This window comes from Rhinolophus sinicus, chromosome 14 (genome assembly GCF_057876585.1).
Source record: "Rhinolophus sinicus isolate RSI-liver-muscle chromosome 14, RSI-T2T, whole genome shotgun sequence".
Classification (NCBI taxonomy): domain Eukaryota; kingdom Metazoa; phylum Chordata; class Mammalia; order Chiroptera; family Rhinolophidae; genus Rhinolophus; species Rhinolophus sinicus.
This window is the reverse complement of record NC_142514.1, coordinates 81,026,137-81,045,672: the sequence shown is the minus strand read 5'-3', so window position 1 is coordinate 81,045,672 and position 19,536 is coordinate 81,026,137. Positions and strand designations below refer to the sequence as shown.

The window sequence follows — 19,536 nt, the reverse complement described above, 5'->3', positions numbered from 1 at the left end:
AGTAGGTCTGGGGTGGGACACAAGATTCCACATTACTAACCAGTTTCTAAGGACCACACTTTGAGTAGTGTCGTAGTCTGTCCAGGCTGCTATAACAGAATGCCACACACTGGGTATAAATAACAGAAGTTTATTTCTCACAGCTCTGGAGGCTGGTAAGTCCAAGATCAAGGTGCTGGAAGATTCAGTATCTGGCAGGGTCCCATTTCCTGGTTCTTCTTGCTGTGTCCTCGAAGTGCAGAAGGAGCGAGAGAGCATTAAGGGGTCTCTTTGACAAGGGTACTAATCCCATTCATGAAGATGCAACCCTCATGCTCTAATCACCTCCCAAAGCCCCTCCTCCTACGACCATCCCCTTGGGGATTAGGATTTCAACACGAACTTCAGGGGAACACAGGCATTCAGTCCGTAACAGCTAGAGAGGTCTTACACAAACCTCACTACCTGTTATGGACTGAACGCCTGTGTTCTCCTGAAGTCCACCATGGATAACTGATGTTAATCAAATTATCAGCCCCAGGAGGTGGCTGCCAAGAAGCCAAGTTCAACTGGATTTAGAAAAATTAAGTAAGTGAGATCTCCTGCACCTGCGTGTTACGCAGCAAATGCAAACTCATTTCTTATATATGCTGGTCACTAGCAATTTAAAGCTTTAACACAGCTATTACCCATCCAAATAGATTAGTCAGCAAGGACTGGCTCTCGGCGTGAGTAGCCAGGTCTCCATGACATCGACGTGTCATCTGCTATCTGTGTTTCATAGATCAGGCCACCATCACCTGAGCCTAAAGTTCATAACAAATGGTTCTTCAGTTATTACAGTGCTTTTATTTTTTTAATGGATGATATTTTAAAAAATAATTTTAGAACCACTTCATAATTTCATTGTTTCCCTACTTCAAAGTTTAAACTCCTAGATAAATAATCTTTTACTGTTGTTCCATGTTCTAAGCATGTGTGAGATATTAGACATCACGCTAGGTTCTTTACATAGACATTTATCCCCCATGAAAGGTAGGTATTATTAGTCTCATTTTATAACTGGGGAGATTGATTCTCAGGGAATTTAAATAGCTTGTTCAAGCTCACTTGGTACTACTAAGCGGTTGAACTGAAAATTAGAAACTCATCTCAGCCTTCTCACAGGTTCATAGACAGCCTTAGATCTTTATGATCATGCCCCTACTTCAGGGTCCACTTCCCAATGGGCCATCATACTTCTCCAAATAAAAAAAGGAGAACACTCTGTGCCATGGGCTTAGTTCACCTTTCTCTAAACATTCATTTAGAGCCTTCCCAGGAAAGGGAAGATTATAGTCTAAAGGCTCAAGAATATGCCTGATCTTTGATTCAGCTTAATTTTCCAGATTCCTAATAAGAGTTTCATGAGCCATCGCCAATCCTTTCGGAAAAGTTTCTCTAACAAAGGATTCTCTATGCCTTGAGAGCTAGACATAGCTTCCGTAGGATTTAAGACTGTGGACACTACCAAGTCTTCACCTTTTCCTAAAGGGATAAAGATCCCTATGGGGGTTCAAGATGACACTTATCCTTCTCATTAAGAAATTTTTCCAGGAATTCACTGAGAATTTCTGCCATCTCAGACGCAGTTGACTTCATTGGGTCCACTCGTACAGGGACCTTAACTTGCTCCTAAAATCATTAGTTTGGGATCATATGTCTTTCAAGACAAATTGAAGAGTCCCTGGCACAAGGCAGGTAGCGTGAGTAGCCAGGGACACCTAAATTCAAATCTAACTCTGCAGTTTCCAAGCCGTGAAACCTTGAGCAAGCTCTTTACTTTTCTGAATCTCAACTTCCTTAACTGTACAATATGAGTAATGGTAACTGATAATGAGGCTGTTTGAGGATTAAGTGGGATATCCTACGAAAAGTACCTGCCCAATAAATTAATGGGAGGCCTCTCACAAGGTATACCATTTCAGCCTTTATTCCTTTCACAATGTTTTACTTTGTCTGAGTGGAGTGATGGATAGGGGGAATCCCAATCGCTTTTATATTTCTCTTCCCATCAGCTAGAAATCCATTTTCTGGCAAACTTTCAGGTCCTTTCCATCTTAGGCTAAAGTCCAGATAATAATAATCAAAAAATAGAAATCTTATCCATCTTGGTACCATTAAGATTGTAAATTGGGCCACATATGGGTCAAGCTAACATTTTGTTATTCTTCCAAGATGTTGTGTTGGGCCACGTCTTGATCACACTAGGTCTTATCTAGATAACTTTGGGTAATGCTTTGAGTACTGCTCAGAAAGTGCACATTTAGACTGTGGTTTGCCCACGACTGTGTACCTCATCCATCTACATTTCAGTGACACTTCATCTGTTGGCTGTATTGAACTCCTATCCTACAATTATTCAAATCCTACATATAACCCAGATCCAGCATGTTCTTTTGCTCTGTCTCAGGGTTATCTGGCCCAAGAAAACTGTTTTCCAAGTCTGGGATCAAATCCAGGTCAAAATAGTCCCTTTTCCCCTCCTCACCATCTCACCACCAATCGCCTCCCCAGTAGTTAACACATAGAACTAGGCACAGGGTTGAATAATTGAATGAACAATTGTTCCAGCAGGTTTGGGCACTGCATCAAGTGTGCTAGGACACAGGCCATCTGCTTTGTATCTTGACACTTCATGGTGTTTGTTTCCGTCATTCCTCTTAGCTCCCTCCAACCTCCCAAGCACCAGCATACTCAGAGCCAGTAATACCTCTTAACCAGGGAATTCAAAGTAGTTCAAGTTGAGTGACAATAATTGACAGTCCTATGGAATGATGTCTCTAGATAAGGGGAGACAATTGCACAGGTAAAAATAGAACTCAGGTGTCCTTCCCCCAAACACATTGTCTAGAGTATCAGCAAGACACTTCTCAGAAGGGCACGAATGACCATCACAGCCTGGGGCCTGTCCCTCCCCATCACAAACCTGATGCTCAGATGCTCTAGTTCCTTGCTACCCAGAATGTATGCGTGGACCACCAGCATCAGCATCGTCTGGGAATTTGTAAGAAATGCAGAACCAGGGCCCCTTCCCAAGTGTACTGTTATGCATAAGGGTCTGCCTTTTAACAAAATCCCCAGATGATGGAAATGCTGTTTGTCTGGGGACTATGCTTTGAGTAGCAAGGCTCCAGAGTAGCCACCGTCTCCTAAGGAAGTCACATGTAGCCATACCTCTAAGCCTTTGCTCATATTATTCTTTCTGCTTGCAATACTTTTCTCCACCTTCTCTCTGTGGAGTCTACACAATTTCAGTTCCTATCGGAAATCATCAGAGCACTCATCTTAGCACTAAGCAAAGAAAAATAGTTAATAATTGCTTCTCAGAGTCTACATATGCATTTCTAATCACCTTTAATTATAATTAGTTGTCTATATATGTTGTCCTCTCTAACAGGATTGAGTTGTTCAACAGTAAGAACCATGTCTGTTTATCAATCCAGCATACGATATGTGCTCAATAGATGTTCATTGAATAAATATTGAGACTAGCTCCATACTTTGTCACTTTCACATGTTCAATAGGTTCCAGAAGGAGCCATGTGATTTATAAGACATCCTACCATATTTTAACTCGTGCCACATTTAGCATACAGAAATGCCTACACCTATGTGCTTGCTGAATGACAGGTCATCTTGACACAGAAATTTAAGAGATTATATTTTTGCGTATGTCCTCACAGATGTGCTGAAACAGAAAATTTGTTTGCTCCTCATCATCTTTGGCAGGTGATTGTAAATTGCAGAAAGTAAATGTGAGGGCTGATTTCCAACCCATCACTAGAAGACTCAATGGTCCAAAACAGGCACTTACTGTGTTTTTCTTTCTCAGTCCAGGAGCACACAACAACAACCTTTGTGGATAGGTAAGTTGATATCCAGGAAAAAAATATTTTAAAACACACTTTGAGAATTGAAGGCATTGAAATCAATCATAAATTTATTGCATGATTTCCTGCTTCTCACCCCAACTTCATTCATGACTATGCTCTAACAGCTTGGTTTGAAATATGACTATGAAAATTTCGTTCTTTCTCAAGTCCCCAGTCAAACCCTACTGGGAATGAAAGAACTATGCAGAGACATGGTTGAAATTTCCCATAAGTTGAATTTTTTATTACAGTGACTGCTGTTTTAAAAGTCAATCTCAGTGCATATGGCTTACAAATTATTGCCTCATATAGGGAAAGCAAAATTATATTTCTCCAAGTAGATGTGCACTTAGCTCAATCCTATGGCTGGGTTCCATGATCAGAGTGGAGATGATGTTAACAGCTGAGGTGCCTGTCACAGGTATGCCGGACAGTCCTGGATCAACTCATACCTGTGCCTTCTTCATCACCGTGTGCTATGACTGTCCTGGGCTGCTGGGATATAAGTCATGGGGCTCAGTCACAGCCCGTGAGTTTTAGAATTTTAGGTTGAAGAGGAACTTCAAGGTCATTTCATCTAATGCTTGACTCTCCTAGGTAACATCCCTACCAAATGGCCATCTAGCCAACACCAGAATACCTCCAACTACAAGAACCTGTTACCTTCCATAGCACTTAAATTCCTTAAGTCTGGTTTCAACTTAATTATGTGACCTTATATCTCCTTTTCCTATGAAGAACACTTCATTCCAGCCAAACACAGGCTGTGCATATACCCTGAATAATACTTGTGCTTTCTCGCTCTCTGCATCCTTTAGTTAGGGTTCTTCAGCTTCAAGCAATATATCCCAACTCTCGTTACCTTAAGCAAACAAGAAATCTACTGGGAAGAATGAAGGCAAGCGTAAGAGTCAGGCCCTATGAAGAGCAGACACCGCGATCCAGGAACACAGGAACACAGGTGCAGCATTTTTAGAATCCCACCACCAAGGCAAATCAGTGGTTTCCCATCATACAAACTCTGGGTTCCAGTTCCAAATTTTAGGAAACAGAGTCTGCTTAGTCTAAATGGATGCCACTCCTTGTCCAGAGAAAAGCCATCACCACTTGGACTACATGCAGCAGAGATGGGGAGTCCTCCAAGGTAGAAGGATGTGCTGTTACCAGAAAAAGGGAAAACAATGCTGTACTGAACAAAAAATGAACAAATGTTTACAAACTCGTATTCCTGCTTTGGCTCAAACCTGGAAAGACCTCTTCCACTCCCAGACATTTCTAATCGGCAACCTGGATACCAGCCTCCCTCCCCTTCCTGGCACTCACTGCATCTTGCCTTGTTCTGTAGACATGGTATATTCTTGCATGTCATATTTCCCCTACCAGACTGTAATCTCTTGGAGGGCAGGGGCCAAACCTTTTAGTTTTTCATCTGCCACAGCACCTACGTACAACGTACCTGCTGACACTTGTTGCTGTTTTCCAAATTATGTTTTCCAAAATGGCAGAAAATGTCTTCCTTCAAGAAGATGTGCATCCAGAAAATAGGGTGAAGGGTAGGAAGCGGTGAATTAACCTGAGCACCAAAATGTGTGCAATTAAAGCTTCTTCATTTTAGGATTTTTGGGCGTAGGGGATTTCTAATGGTTAAATAAAGATTTCTTTTTCATGACTGTACTGTTAAATTGAAATACCTCAACATGTTAATATTCATCCGCTGACATTTCAACGACTATTCCTATTCTCTCCCTCAGTCAACAACCAGTAATTGTGCCAGGATCCAGAAATATAAATATGGGTATTATATTTGTCTCTGCCCTCAAGGGGCTAATCATCCTTGATGAGTAGGGGGTGGATAGAAAAGTAAAGCAGGAATTACACTATGAGAATCCATATACCAGAGGGACAGACAAGGGGCCTCTCTAATCTATGTCAGCATTTCTCAAAGTACGTCCTCAGATTTCCTGCTGGAAACTCACTCCTGGAACTTCTCATACCACAGACCCCGAGTGTCATGTCTGACCTATAGAATCAAGCATTTAGCGTAATGCTTGAGGCCTGGAAGGTTTTTCTCTTTCCTTTTTTATTTATTTATTTATTTTTTACTGAGGTAAAATTGATATATAACATTATATAAGTTTCAGGTATACAACATTGTAATTCAATATCTGTATGCACTACACAGGGATCACCACCAAAAAAGTCTAGTCACCATCTTTCAGCATACAATTAACCCCCTTGTGGGGACAGAGCTCCAGAGAGCAGTTTCCAGGCTCTCGACCTACGTGGAAAGGGGCTGGCTCAAGTAGTAAATGGTCATCAACTGTGGCTGGTTGGCCGTCATCTGCAACCATTGAGCCATTGGCAACTAATATAACTGCCGCGGCTACGGAGGAGAGTGGAGGAGAGTCGGTCGGTTGGCAGCAAAGCGGATAGCAGGTCGCACGTCGTGTTTACCCAGCCTCCAGTGAGACCATAGTGGTATGACTCCCCTACCTATGGCTCCGTGGGTGTTCCTTTTTGGCCTCACTATATCCTGCGTTCTTATGTGGGGAGCGGGAGCAGAGACCCTGCAGGCCGCCCCGCACGACACCCCTTCACCCATTTCGCCCTCTTCCCAACCCCTCCCCCTTTGGCAACCACCAATCTGTTCTCTGTATCTATGAGTTTGTTTTTGTTTTGTTTTTTTGTTTGTTTGGTTGGTTTTGTTTTTAGATTCCACATATGAGTGAAATCATATGGTATTTGTCTTTCTCCATCTGACTTATTTTATTTAGCATAATACCCTCAAGGTCCTTCCATGTTGTCACAAATGGCAAGATTTCAGTCTTGAATATGGCTAATGTTTGTGTGTGTGAGTGTGTGTATCACATCTTCTCTATTCATTCATCCATCGATGGACATTTAGGTCGCTTCTATATCTTGGCTATTCCATATTTACAGCTAATAATGCTGCAATGAACATAGGGGTACATTTATCTTTTCAAATCAGTGCTTTAGTATTCTTCAGATAAATACCCAGAAGTGGAATAACTGGATAATCTTAGAGTTCTGTTCTTAATTTTTTGAGGAACTTCCATACTATTTTCCATAGTGGGTGCTCCAATGATGTATGAGGGTTCCCTTTTCTTCACATTCTCACCAACACTCGTTTTTTGGACTGTGTGTTTTTAAAAAGCACATCATATATTGAGAGCTACTAGCTAGTCATAAGTTCTTGAGATTTGTGTATACAGGGTGTTATAATAGGGATGTTCCAAAGTCAAAAAACAACTATTAAAATCCCAATAAAACAAGATATAAATTCCTTCTAGCTCATCATCTAATGAAATGAAACTTCCATGCAGCATCGTATTAATTTTCCATGATTCACTCGTTATCGGCATATATTGTTCCATTATTAAACCCTGAAGGAGACGAACGGCCTGCTTGACAAGAATTGTTTCTAGGCTGCCAAGTGGCTGGAATGTTGCCTGGTCCATGCATTGGTTAGAAGACTACACCAGAAGTCAATATATCCGGATTGCATTAGGGGGTTTCTATTAACTCTGCTCTCTGTAATATTTGTCATCCAATCATAAGTAGGTTTTTCTGACAAGGGGAGGATATACCAGCTGTAATATGTACAGTTGTTATTAATATTATTTTTCATTATGGGTAATTTCTCATTGGCTCTCAAATCCATTAGATATTCTCCCTGTCTCCTATTTTGAGTGTAGAAGAAGCAAGAAAGTAGGAAAATATGTTATTGACTCAAAGAATAAAGAAGTACAATCTAAATCCCCCCCTTTTCTAAAAGCCCTGATAACTACCAAATAGTAAAAAATAAAAATAAAAACTGTCTTCCTAACAGCAAGCTCCAAATTTTCAGGGGCAATGGAACAAGACTGACCTTGGAGGCAGAAGCTCTAAATTTTAGCCCCCACGCTGCCTCTTAGCAGGTATGGGGGCAAGTCACCCCACTTCTGTACCTGGGTCTCCTCATCTGTTCCCTGCTGGCAGCATCTGCCCTCCAGTGTTTTGTCTGGATGAAACTGTTCATGGATGCAAGTGTATTGCCTATATACCAAGTCAGGGCTTCTTACCTAGGGGTCCAGGGACTGCCTAGGCTTTGGCCTCAGGATTATAGTGAAGGTCAATGTTATAAATAAAATCTGGTGTGTATATAGGCACATGTGCTTTTTTCTGGGCAGAGGGTACGTAGCTCTCATCGGATTTCCAAAGGAGTCTATGACCTAAATTAGTATCCTGTTCCTCTTTTCTCTGTAATTAATTACCAAGTGTTTATTGAGCCTTTACCATGGAATCTGACATTAGTGGCGCAGCTAACCTCCACTTCTCTTCTAGCCCGTGAGCAGTCAAGGAAGGTTTATAGGGTTTATATTGGTTTGGGTTTCACTTTATAGAAGGGAGGGGGTCAGGGTCATGCACCAAGAGACGCCTGAGAAACATTACCTCATCCCTGGGGGAATCTAAACCCACGGGACTCTCTCCCAAGCCTCCGACAGGATGGAGTGCAAGGCTGTCAGGCCTGTTCTAAGTCAGTGTAACATGTTTTCCACTCTAGCAACACCTAACATATGGCGTGTGCACTGATGCTTATGAAAACAGTGATTCATCCTTAATCCTTAAAAAAAAACCAAACAACAAAAAAACACAGGCAACCCTATGTGGCCTTGGCTCTCCTTCCTCAGTGCCCTTCTGTTCTCCAAAATGTCTGTGTTGTCACCTGCCTCCACCTTGTCTTGTTGACTCCTCCACTTGACCTCTCGCCGGCTCCTTCCGCCAGCCTTCTGACCTCTGTCTCCTTCCCTTTGTGTTGCTTCTGCACCGTCACTTCTGGAGCTCTCAGCTGCATATCCTCAGCCCTCTGTGCAATGAAAGACCTTTCCTCTCACTTCTATTCTTGTGCCTGAATGTCCTCTACCCTCACACCCCTCCCACACCTGGTCTGCTCCATGCCTTTAACAGGCTTCCCTATCCCTGCCCCTTCAAGGAATACCTCCCCACGTGGGGGAACGGGGAAGTAAGAAGATGAAGGAAGGTGTAGGAAGAATTGGGTTACGGAATTAATGAGGAGAAAGGTGGGGGAGAAAGGGTTGCAGGATAAAAACATTGAGATTGCTGACTTTTTCCTCCCCTCTTGGTTGATTTCACAAGGTCTTGTGTTTGATATCAAACAAGGCAGATAAAGCGTTGTATTCTGAGAGAAGACAAAACCTCACCAGCCTTGTGAAAAGTGAGAGAAGGAAGAGAAAACCAGAGGGACAAGAAAAAAAGAGAGGGACACAGGAAGGAGATAAGGGGGAGTGAGGGATAAGAATATATCCGTAATCTCACAGTGGGTAATCTCATAGTTGAACGCCATTTAAACCAAAGCAGATCTTAAATTGGCTAGTAGGACTCCGGTAATAAAAAGAGTCATATCTGGAGATAGAGGCAGCCAATCAGTGTCAATGAGACTTGAGACAAAGGCACTCTCAAATTATGCAACAAGGTGTGTTCCAAACATTAGCTGTTGCTTGGGGTTCAAAACACGGTTTCAAATAAAGGCATATGATTCAGAGAAGTCAGACAAAACTGAATGAATCCCATAGTTTAACTTCACATACCCTTTGACATAGCAATCCTGCTAATGAGATGGAGGGGAGAGATTAAATTGATTGTTCCATGTAACTTTGGGCAAGTAACAACCTCTTCCAGCCTCAAATTCACATAAGGATACCTTCTTAGAAGTATATCTCTATTGCAAGATTGTTGTGACAAATAATGGTGTCTTTCAAGTGACTGGCATACAGTAGATGCTCAATAAGTGATAGCTATTATTATTGTTGTTAAAAGCCTGTTAGATAGATATAGCAGTTAGAATCAGAGGAGAAAACCAGAAAAACTAATAACCTGTGATCTACAAGAAATAAAGAACGATGCTTTAAAAAATATAGAAACCTAACCATCATATACATACTTAACAACACTTCTAGAGAAAAATATCCAGAGTTTAACCCCCAGCAAAAGAGTGGATGCTTCTCTAAGTACAGCCGCTGCTGGCATCTGCCCCAGGATGAGGAGGGGGTGGTCCCAGCAGGTTGGGGGTAAAGAGAGAGTCAACCTCATAAGAAGTGGTGAAGTTTCTGAGCCTCAGCTTCTCATCCATAGAAAGAGGACAGTAATGTATACTGTACACAGGTTGGAAGAAGATTAAAAATTGACCAATATACAAAACCTGGATTTTTTGGAACACGAGCTTTATAGGATATTAACAGGTATTACCAAAATGGGAAGTGCTGGGTCATTGGTGGATATAGAAATATATGCTAACGTGCAAGACCTACCCATAGTTTAACTTCACATACCCTTTGACATAGCAATCCTGCTAATGAGATGGAGGGGAGAGAGTAAATTGACTGTTTATTGCAGGACTTCTTCAAAACAGGAATGCGATATGTAGCTTTTCCCAAACATATTTCCACCCAGGCGCCTGGTCTTATAGAACATCTCCTGGGACTTCTGCTCCAAGGAAGACATTTGGAAACACTTAGATCGTGCGCGTGTGAGCTGTACAGATGGTACTCCACAAGCCTTTTACTTTCTTCTGATGGTCCCAGGATTAGCCCGAGACCTCCTATCCCATCTCCACCATCTGTGCCTTATGACCAAAGTATCTCTCCTCTCAGGCCTGCTGGAGGACATGTCTTCTCCAATAACTTCTCCCTATCCTCCTGTCTCTGAAGTCTAGAGTCGCTTAGAATTTTCTAAAGATCTATATTGCTTATAGCAATAAAATGAACAAAAACATTTTCTCCTCCAACTCCCTTCTTTTTATTCACTTCTCTTTATTCACGTCTATATGGAATGACAAGGCCAAACATGGATATTAAAGGCGAGCCTGGGTACATTAAAGACTTGAAGTTAAACTCATCTACATTTCAAAGAAAAATTAGATAATAGATTACGGGGTTTCCCGCAGAAAAGCTAGGGGAGCTTTTCTGTTTTCAGATTGTGGACTGAACAATAATTTGGAAGAGAGGGTGGAGAAACAAGAACAGTCACATAGAAGTAGTTTCTGGAGTGACCTTCCCTTTCCTTCAGCCATCATTATTAGTCTTTCGCCCAAGGATTTGATGTGGTGCTAGTGAGTGGACGTGGGAATGGTTAAGGGAGGAGGGGGCAGAGGGAGTGTCTTAAAGAGAAGGTGCTGTGTGCTGTATAAAATGGGGCATTGATGGGGGCGGCCGGTTAGCTCAGTTGGTTAGAGCACGGTGCTCTTAACAAGGTTGCCGGTTTTATACCCACATGGGCCACTGTGAGCTGCAGTCTCCACAACTAGGTTGAAACAACTACTTGACTTGGAGCTGACGGGTCCTGGAAAAAATACAATTTAAATATATATATGGCATTGATAACAAAAAATATATATGGCATTGATAACTGGGTAGCACCTACAAAGAGAAATAAATCCATGAATGAACGAATTCATGAATCAATGGAGGAAAAACTGGACATAAATTAGGTATAAGTCAGAAAATCATATTGTCTTCAGATTTAAAAAATAAAGATTTTGACAAGAGTTGGATCCAGGCGCCTTGGTTGACCAGGTAAATTGTTCTCCTGTCACAGTAGCAGTAGGACTCTCCTTAAGAGAAAGGTCTGACTTAATCACCTTTGTCCCACCTCCTTCTCAAAGGTACTGAATCTTAGCAGGTGCCTGGGGGAAGGTCATACTAGCAGCACTTGTCAATAGACCTGGATTCTATTCTAATCCATCCAGACAGGCCTCTCTTTGTTTTTCGGTGATGTTGTTGTTGTTGTTTAACTTTGAGTATTGCCTCACCTCCTTCAGCTTGGTGGTAAGATCCTCACCAACTAGCAATGGGGTTTGGCACTGTGACTGCAGGCCCAGTCTCTGAAATTCCTTGAATATCAAACAAACACCATGGAGACTCAAAGTATCATTATCAGATATAGACAGAGAGAAGGAAAAGAAAATTTAACTGTATGCACAGCTGAAAACATCAATATTTACAAAGGTCTCCAATTACTATAATTAATTGTTGTGGGGTGTCTTATGAGGACCATAGAATCCACACAACTGATGAAGGATGTATACAATCTTAAAAGCACATGTAAACTCTGACACAGTAAAAAGGAAAAGTTGTTTGGCCAAGAAATATATACTTAAAATTCAGCGTGTTTGTTTAAGTAAAATATAATCAGGAAGATAAATCGTTAACAAGCAAAATATGACCTGCATTCAAAGCCAAAGATAAATTTTTTTTTAAATATTCACTGATTTGAATTACGGAGTAAAAATCCCCCTGCATTTTACTGTAAATAATTGAGAATTAACTGGAGATTTCAAGTTTTTTCAGGATAAAGAAATGAGTTTTTAAATTCTTAAAAATTTAACATGATAAATGTCCTTTCAGTTACATGTAGTTAAAGTGATGGGATTAAGAAAATTAACAAAAGGAAACAAAAACTATTAATGGAAAAATTAAAGTTTGAATGTGTTTATGGGTAATGAAAGTCATATTTTCTAATTAAGGATGAATTAAGGAACGCAATTCTGATTGAAAACGCAACACATACTTCTCCAGAACCTGCTCAGTCTTGTATTTTTTTCTCTGATAACCTTTTAATCTTTAAAAATCTTTTAATTTTCCTTTTCTTTACTGAAAGATAACATCTACTTTTTCGAATCACTTCTGTTGGTTAAGATTAATGAGTCAGAGGGAAGATGATCCTGGATGATTCTGCCTCCAGCTGTGGCAGATTAATTTGTAACAGACCAACACTCCTCCTAGGAACAACCAAGAAACATGGAGATGGGGGGAAAGAGTCTGCTTGCGGGGCATCAGAGAGAAACCAAGGTACCTGAGGGGGCAAAATTCCAGAGAGGGGGCATCAATATCAGTCAGCGGAAGCAGTTTTTCTCTTCAACACACTCTATCCCAAACAGCAGACTAGTGGTCAAGAAAAAGGAAAATCAGCAATCTGTGCGTTATCAGTCAAGGCAGTGATTTCATGAACAATAAGTGTAATTTCAGCCAAATATATATTCCTAGCAGCAATGAGAAAGGCACAACCAACCCTTCTAAGTGAGCATTCCCATGGCATTGTGTCTGGCCTTCATTGGGTGGTGTCATTCTTCTCATAATCGGAAATGAATATTTTAAAAGCCTTAAGAAAATAAACATTGCAAGGTACCTTGGTGAATAGTCTAGTAAGCAAAGATACCAAAGGCAAGAGACAGCTAATACAGGTGGGGTTCCCCAGAAGTAGATGCTGAGAGATTGAGTCTAAAATGTTTATGAAAGACGAACCTGTGAAAGGAAGCCAGGAAAAAGGAATGCGCAGAGGGACAAGTTGAAGTGTGGTGCAGGCTCAATCAAGTTTCAGCGAACCAGGCCAGGAGCTGCCAAGTAATTGTTACCCATCTGAGTTGGCCCCCATTGGGTCAAAATGGCCAGACCTTTATGTCCTCCGTGCATTCAGTCGTGGGATTCAGAATGTTCTGATTTGGCATGACCATGGGCAAGGTGGCTCTCTGCGGATAAAGCAGACCCTGAAGTTGCAAACGGCTGGAGGCTTTTTTCTGACCACACTCCCTGCAGCTGCGCAGCAGCAAGTCTTTCTTTGAAGGATGAGCTCGCGAGTGCATTTCCAAGTGTCCAAGAAAATGGAGCACACTGTAGTGAGGGGAAATGAGTCAGGGAGGGGATGGTGCCACCGAAGCCCTATTCGTTCATCGCTCGCAAATACTCACTGAGCACTTCTACTGCACCTGAACTCTGCTCTGCCCTGTGGAACCAGAAACCAGGCTCACACTGTCCTGTCCCCCAAGGGCATCCCTGCAGCCAAGGTAGGCAGACACCCGCAGTCAGTGCTCCGAGAGAAGACGGCAGAGCGGTCGTGGGGCAGAGGAGGAGGGGCACCTCACTCAGCCAGGTGGGGAAGGCGGGCAGGAGTCTTCTTATCTTCCCACCTCAGTGCCTTCTGGACAGGTATGCCTGCCATGGAACTCACTAGGCACGCGTTGCTATCTATGGTGCAGCACACCCCTCAGGACTTTATGGGAAAAGCAAAACATGGGGAAAGATGACTTAGGGGCCATCCCCAATAGTCTCATGTCAGTGAATCACCATCAACTTCCCTAAGCTTTGTTTATCCATCTGAAACAAAGGGGAAATCTATTTCAAAGAAGAAATTAATTCCCATGAAATCTGTTCACTGTAATCACAAAAACTGGTCAGGATTATGTAAAATCTGAGGTTGGTTCTCCCAGGTGTAGAAGGTTCGGTAAGTTAAATGCACAGAGTCTACAGAAAAGAGCTAAGAACATGGCTGTTTTCATGTTTTGTTCATAGCTGTATCCCAGCTACTAGAACAGTCCCTAGACACTCAGTACTATTCAGAGAGTCAGTTACTGAGCAGGGGCATAGTCACTTTTCTCTTTCTTTTTCTACTTCTCCCCGCTTCTTTTCCATCCTCCCCCTGCCCAGGAACCCCTCTCAGCTAAGACTGTGGATTGGTACACCTGAAAGGGACTTCTCCAAGTAGTCAGGGCTTCCTCTCTGCATGGTGCTGGGTTCCAAAGGTAGGCATCCTGAGAGAGAGGGAGCCATACAGAAGCTGTGGGGCCTTTTGTGACCTAGCCTCAGAGGTCACTGTATCACTTCCACTGCATTACTCTCTTTTTTTGAAGTAGTTACAAAGATTTCCCAACTTCAAAGATAGGGAACATAGCTTCTCAATGGAAAAATGTCAACATTGTATTGGAAAAAGAATATGTGGAGATTATATATATATATATATATATATATATATATATATATATATATATATAATCTCAAACCTTCCCCTGCATTCACGTTCTCAGCCGTGCCCCACAATAAACTTCGCATTTTTTTGTGCAGTGTTCAAGAGCTCTGCAATGAAAATATGAACAGAATAACACTCCTGTGCTTGCATCGGCAGCACATATATTGAAATTGGAATGGTACAGAGATTAGCACGGCCTTTGCACAATGTGTGAAGCACTCCATATTAAAAAAGAAAAGAAAGAAGAACACCACTCCTTCCCATTCCTGCCAAAACTCAGAAGTGAAGGGACAAGGGAGATTGGCGAATGCAGAAGTGGGACATTAGGAATGATTATCTTATCAAGTAGAGGACTCAGTTGGGCCCTGGGCAACTTGGAGCCACACACAACCGTCACCACCGTCACCTGTGTCGGCCTACCACTTCTGCTCCTTTTTATTCCTCCTGTTCGTTATTTGTTAAACTTACTTGGTTTATATTGTAGGGAATAAATCTTCTTGAGAAAGAAGACATTACTGTACAGTGTTAAAACTCCAGTTTCGTTTATTTGCGGACAATGCTATGGCATTATTAGACATTTTAAGTTAAATTCATTTATGCTGGCTGGTCCATTTGATAGAAATGGAATTTCAGACTAGGTCAGTACTAAGTCAGTAATACACTCTGGGCCCTTGAAGTCAGGGTGCAATTCAATTATTTTTAATATCAATGGACATATTCATTAGCCAGAGTTAAAATAATCTAAAACCCTCTTCCAACAAAATGATGGGACTGAAATAACATCCAGAATGCTCAGATTGAAAAAAAAGAAAAAAATGGCATTATTCAATTCCAAATACCGTACCTAGAATAACAAATTTAAAGAACTCATTCTTGTTTTATTACTGGTATTGGTTCATAATTGTCCTTTATGTTCTCTCCTCATTTCTTTTTGGGAAGATGGAGAAGGGGTGACTAATGCGAACGCAAAGCCAGCAACTTGTCTTAAAGCCATAACTACTTTTCCTATATCCTAAACCCTCAAGAGGAGTTTCTGCAGAAAAAAAGTTGGTGGGGGAATCTAAACTTTATCCAGTGGAACTCAGAGAGCTAGAAATAAAACAGCCTTAAAGTTGTAACAAATATCTTTCTGGTTTATGACCACATTCTCTAACATCTGTTGGGGGACATTTTCTGACCAAAGGTCCTGTCTGTATCAATAAGGAAAGACGCTTTCCTCATTGTTCTAGAATCTATGGTGTTTAGGGTTATTGAAATGTATATATACTGTATTTCATACCAGAGGATGGAGAGAGAGAGTAAAGAGGGAAGGAAAAGGGGAGCGTGGATTAAAGTGTGGAGTTGCCCCTGGCCCTGCTTTGAACTCTCCCTGGCTTTTTGGAACTTAACCAAGATCAAACAGGCAGTTGCAGCCAGCTCCAGGCCTCTGGTTCTCTGTATAAATTTAGGAGTAGATTTTGAGGTTAAGATTATGAAGTTTTGCGGTAACTTTAAACTGGAAAGTATTGCATTCACCTTTTATATTCCCCAAAGAAAGAAGAAATGCCCAGCCATGTAATGAAACTCCTTTCAATCTGACCATTGTGTTAGGAACAGATTTCACACTGAGCAAATCTTTGCAAGCAGACTCAAATGTTTCCCATTAAGGCCGTGCACGGGTATAAATGTGTAAGTGCCTGCTGCAAAGTGTGCAATTCTCCAACCAAAATGCACACATTCCGTGATTTGGATAGAGTATCAAAAACGTATCCAAGGTTAACACTTGTTTGCACTTATGATTGCCATAGTTTAGAGCTTAAACAATGAGAACCGGAGCTCCCTAAATTACCTTAGTGGGGACAAAACCCATCTGATTAGATATAACATGCATGGCTCAAATTGTTGCAGCCTTAATTCCTTAAATAAGAATTGCTCATTTCCAATGGCTACAATATATCTTACTAGAATCCTTCATAGTTTAGTAAATTTTGCTTCAGTATAAAAAAAGTGCTAGAAAGATATTAAATGATACACGAAATTTAATATATCTTGCTAGAATCCTTCACAGTAGTAAATTTTGCTTCAGTATAAAACAACTGCTAGAAAGTAGATATTAAATGATACACAACATTTAAAACTATCAAAACAGGAGATTCTATTTAAAAAAATGATTTTTACTAAAGTTGAAGATAACTACATTAACAGAAAGTTTCAATCTGCTGTAAGATAGTTGTTTTTTCCCCCTTAATTTTATTGGGGGATATTGGGGAACAGTGTGTTTCTCCAGGGCCCATCAGCTCCAAGTCATTGTCCTTCAATCTAGTTGTGGAGGGTGCAGCTCGGTTCCTACTCCAGTCGCTGTTTTCAGTCTTTAGTTACAGGAGGCACAGCCCACCATCCCATGCGGGAATTGAACCAGCAACCTTATTGTTAAGGGCTCACGCTCTAACCAACTGAGCCATCCAGCTGCCCCTCCGGAAGCTCAGAGACAGCCCTTATCTTCAATCTACTTGTGGAGGGTGCAGCTCACTGGCCCACGTGGGAATCGAACCAGCAACCCTATTGTTCAGAGCTCATGCTCTAACCAACTGAGCCATCTGGCAGCCCCAAGATAGTTCTTACTTTGATTTTTTTTTGGGGGGGGTGGAAGGAGTACTTTCCTTCCCCTTCACCTTGTCTCAGAGTTAATGTTCAAAAACCACCACTTCTTACAAAATAGCTGCATACTAGAGGCTTTAAACCAGATTAAAATCCCCACGTATAATTACAATAATGCTAACGGAACAGAAACTATGGCACTTACAAGATGCTCTTGTCCCAGACCTCAGCAAAATTAATAGATGGTATCTTATGAATCCTTTTTGAATAATGGGCACGATCATCTCCATTTCATCAGTGGGGAAATCACAGCATCCAACGACAATGTCCCAAGGTCATAAGATTCCTCAGAGCCACTACCAGCCTCCTGGCCCCCAGAGAACAAGCTCATCCTAGAGTCCGTCTTGTGTTCTCATGTCAGAATTCATCTTTGTACGTGTACATGCCAGGAGTAACTTTTGTAGAGAATCTACTGACTGAAGTAAGTGGCAAAATAAGGGGGCAAGAGAATAAAGACAAAACTGAAGACTGATCTGCGACTCCTCAAAGAAGTTAATTCTACAATTGCTCAAAAGGAGACCATTTTTCAGTCTTAGAAAGTTTCAGCATAATTTAATACAATTGCATGACTCAGATATATATTTCTATCCTGAAAGTTTCCCTTTATCATTTCAGAATGTAAAATTATATTGAATACTTTCACCTAATGTTTCAAACTTAACACAGTGGCCTTCGATGTTTTAAAGTGACACTTTAAATTGATTTCAATATGTATTATGACATACAAAAATACGTATACTGTTACTTTATTGTACAACGATGTCAAAAAACACATGATGAAAATTTTATACGGTAGATTTTCACTATTCAATATATTCAGATTTTGGAGGGTTGATTTGCAGTATTGTAGGAATTATTTCAGTTTGCATGGAATTCATCCAAAGAGCCACTCCTACCAGTTGGGTTTTTCCCCCCTTCAATTTAATTTTTCTTATTTACTTGCAGTACAAGTGATTAGAGTAAGTAAGGGGAAAAGAGTGACTTTCTCCTCAACTGGGAGCACAGCTGGCCTCCAGCAAAACACTCCTTTCTCCTAACCCTCACCACATTCTTTTTGGTCCATAGTTTCAATCATTTGAGACTGTCACCAAAATGTTCACTGACTCCAATTTAAGGTGATATTGACCCAGAAGTATGTGCATTGTAATAGCTAGACTTCGGAGGCCTAACAATTTTCCAGGGTCCAAAGGCTGTGGTCATTTGTAATGGTAGAATTTCAGGTATGTTAACAGATAGTGGGGGAGCCACTTTTGAAACCGGAGTCAATTCCCTCAATTCATGTCACAGAAGTAACTTCGTATGTGTGAGACAAGTTCTGAGTATAAGTTTTGATTACTTTTCAGTTTGTCTTAAATTTTAAAAAGCTAACAAAGCTGGAAAGCAGTCTATCGAAGAATGAGGGCCACAGACTCACCGAGTCCTTAAATTCCAAACCAGAGATGATGACCCCCTTAGCTGTCCAGAGGCCCACCCCACCTCCACTGCTACAGTGGGAAGGGGGAGCAGCTGGAGAAGCACGAGCTGCAGGCCTAATGGCAGGACGTGTCAGGAAGCTATGCATGTCATAGAACCTCTGCAGACACGAGGACCGCTGATGTCTGTAGTTCCACAATTAAAGATCCATTCCTCTCAATAAAATGAAAACACACTGGTGAGCAAGGTCATGTCTTAATTGATAACCTAACAGCATACCTCAACACCTACAACAGAAATACTTAGGGTGTTGTGTAAAACTCAGGTTCTTGGTCTTGAACACAGAATCACTGAATCAGAATCCTGAGTTTCCTAGGGTCCCGGGAATCTGAAATTTTTTTTAACTTTTATTTATTTATTTAGTATTTATTTAATTTATTTTTTAAATTTATTGGGGTGACAATTGTTAGTAAAATTACATAGATTTCAGGTGTACAATTCTGTATTACATCATCTATACATCCCATTGTGTGTTCACCACCCAGAGTCAGTTCTCCTTCCATCACCATATATTTGATCCCCCTTACCCTCATCTCCCACCCCCCTATTTATTTTTTAAGTGTGTTTTTCCAGAACCCATCAGCTCCAAGTCAAGTAGTTGTTACAATCTAGTTGTGGAGGGCGCAGCTCACAGTGGCCCATGTGGGGGTCGAACCGGCTACCCTGGTGTTACGAGCATCGTGCTCTAACCAACTGAGCCATCCAGCTGCTCCTA

The 19,536-nt window shown here is 41.3% G+C and overlaps 1 non-coding gene across 1 annotated transcript; it reads left to right on the top strand.

The window, feature by feature from the left end:
• Nucleotides 1–14,851: 14,851 nt before the first annotated feature.
• On the top strand, nt 14,852–14,956 carry LOC141572527 (U6 spliceosomal RNA). Its single transcript, XR_012497852.1, has one exon. It is a non-coding gene; the product is annotated as a U6 spliceosomal RNA (small nuclear RNA).
• The last annotated feature ends 4,580 nt before the right edge of the window (nt 14,957–19,536 follow it).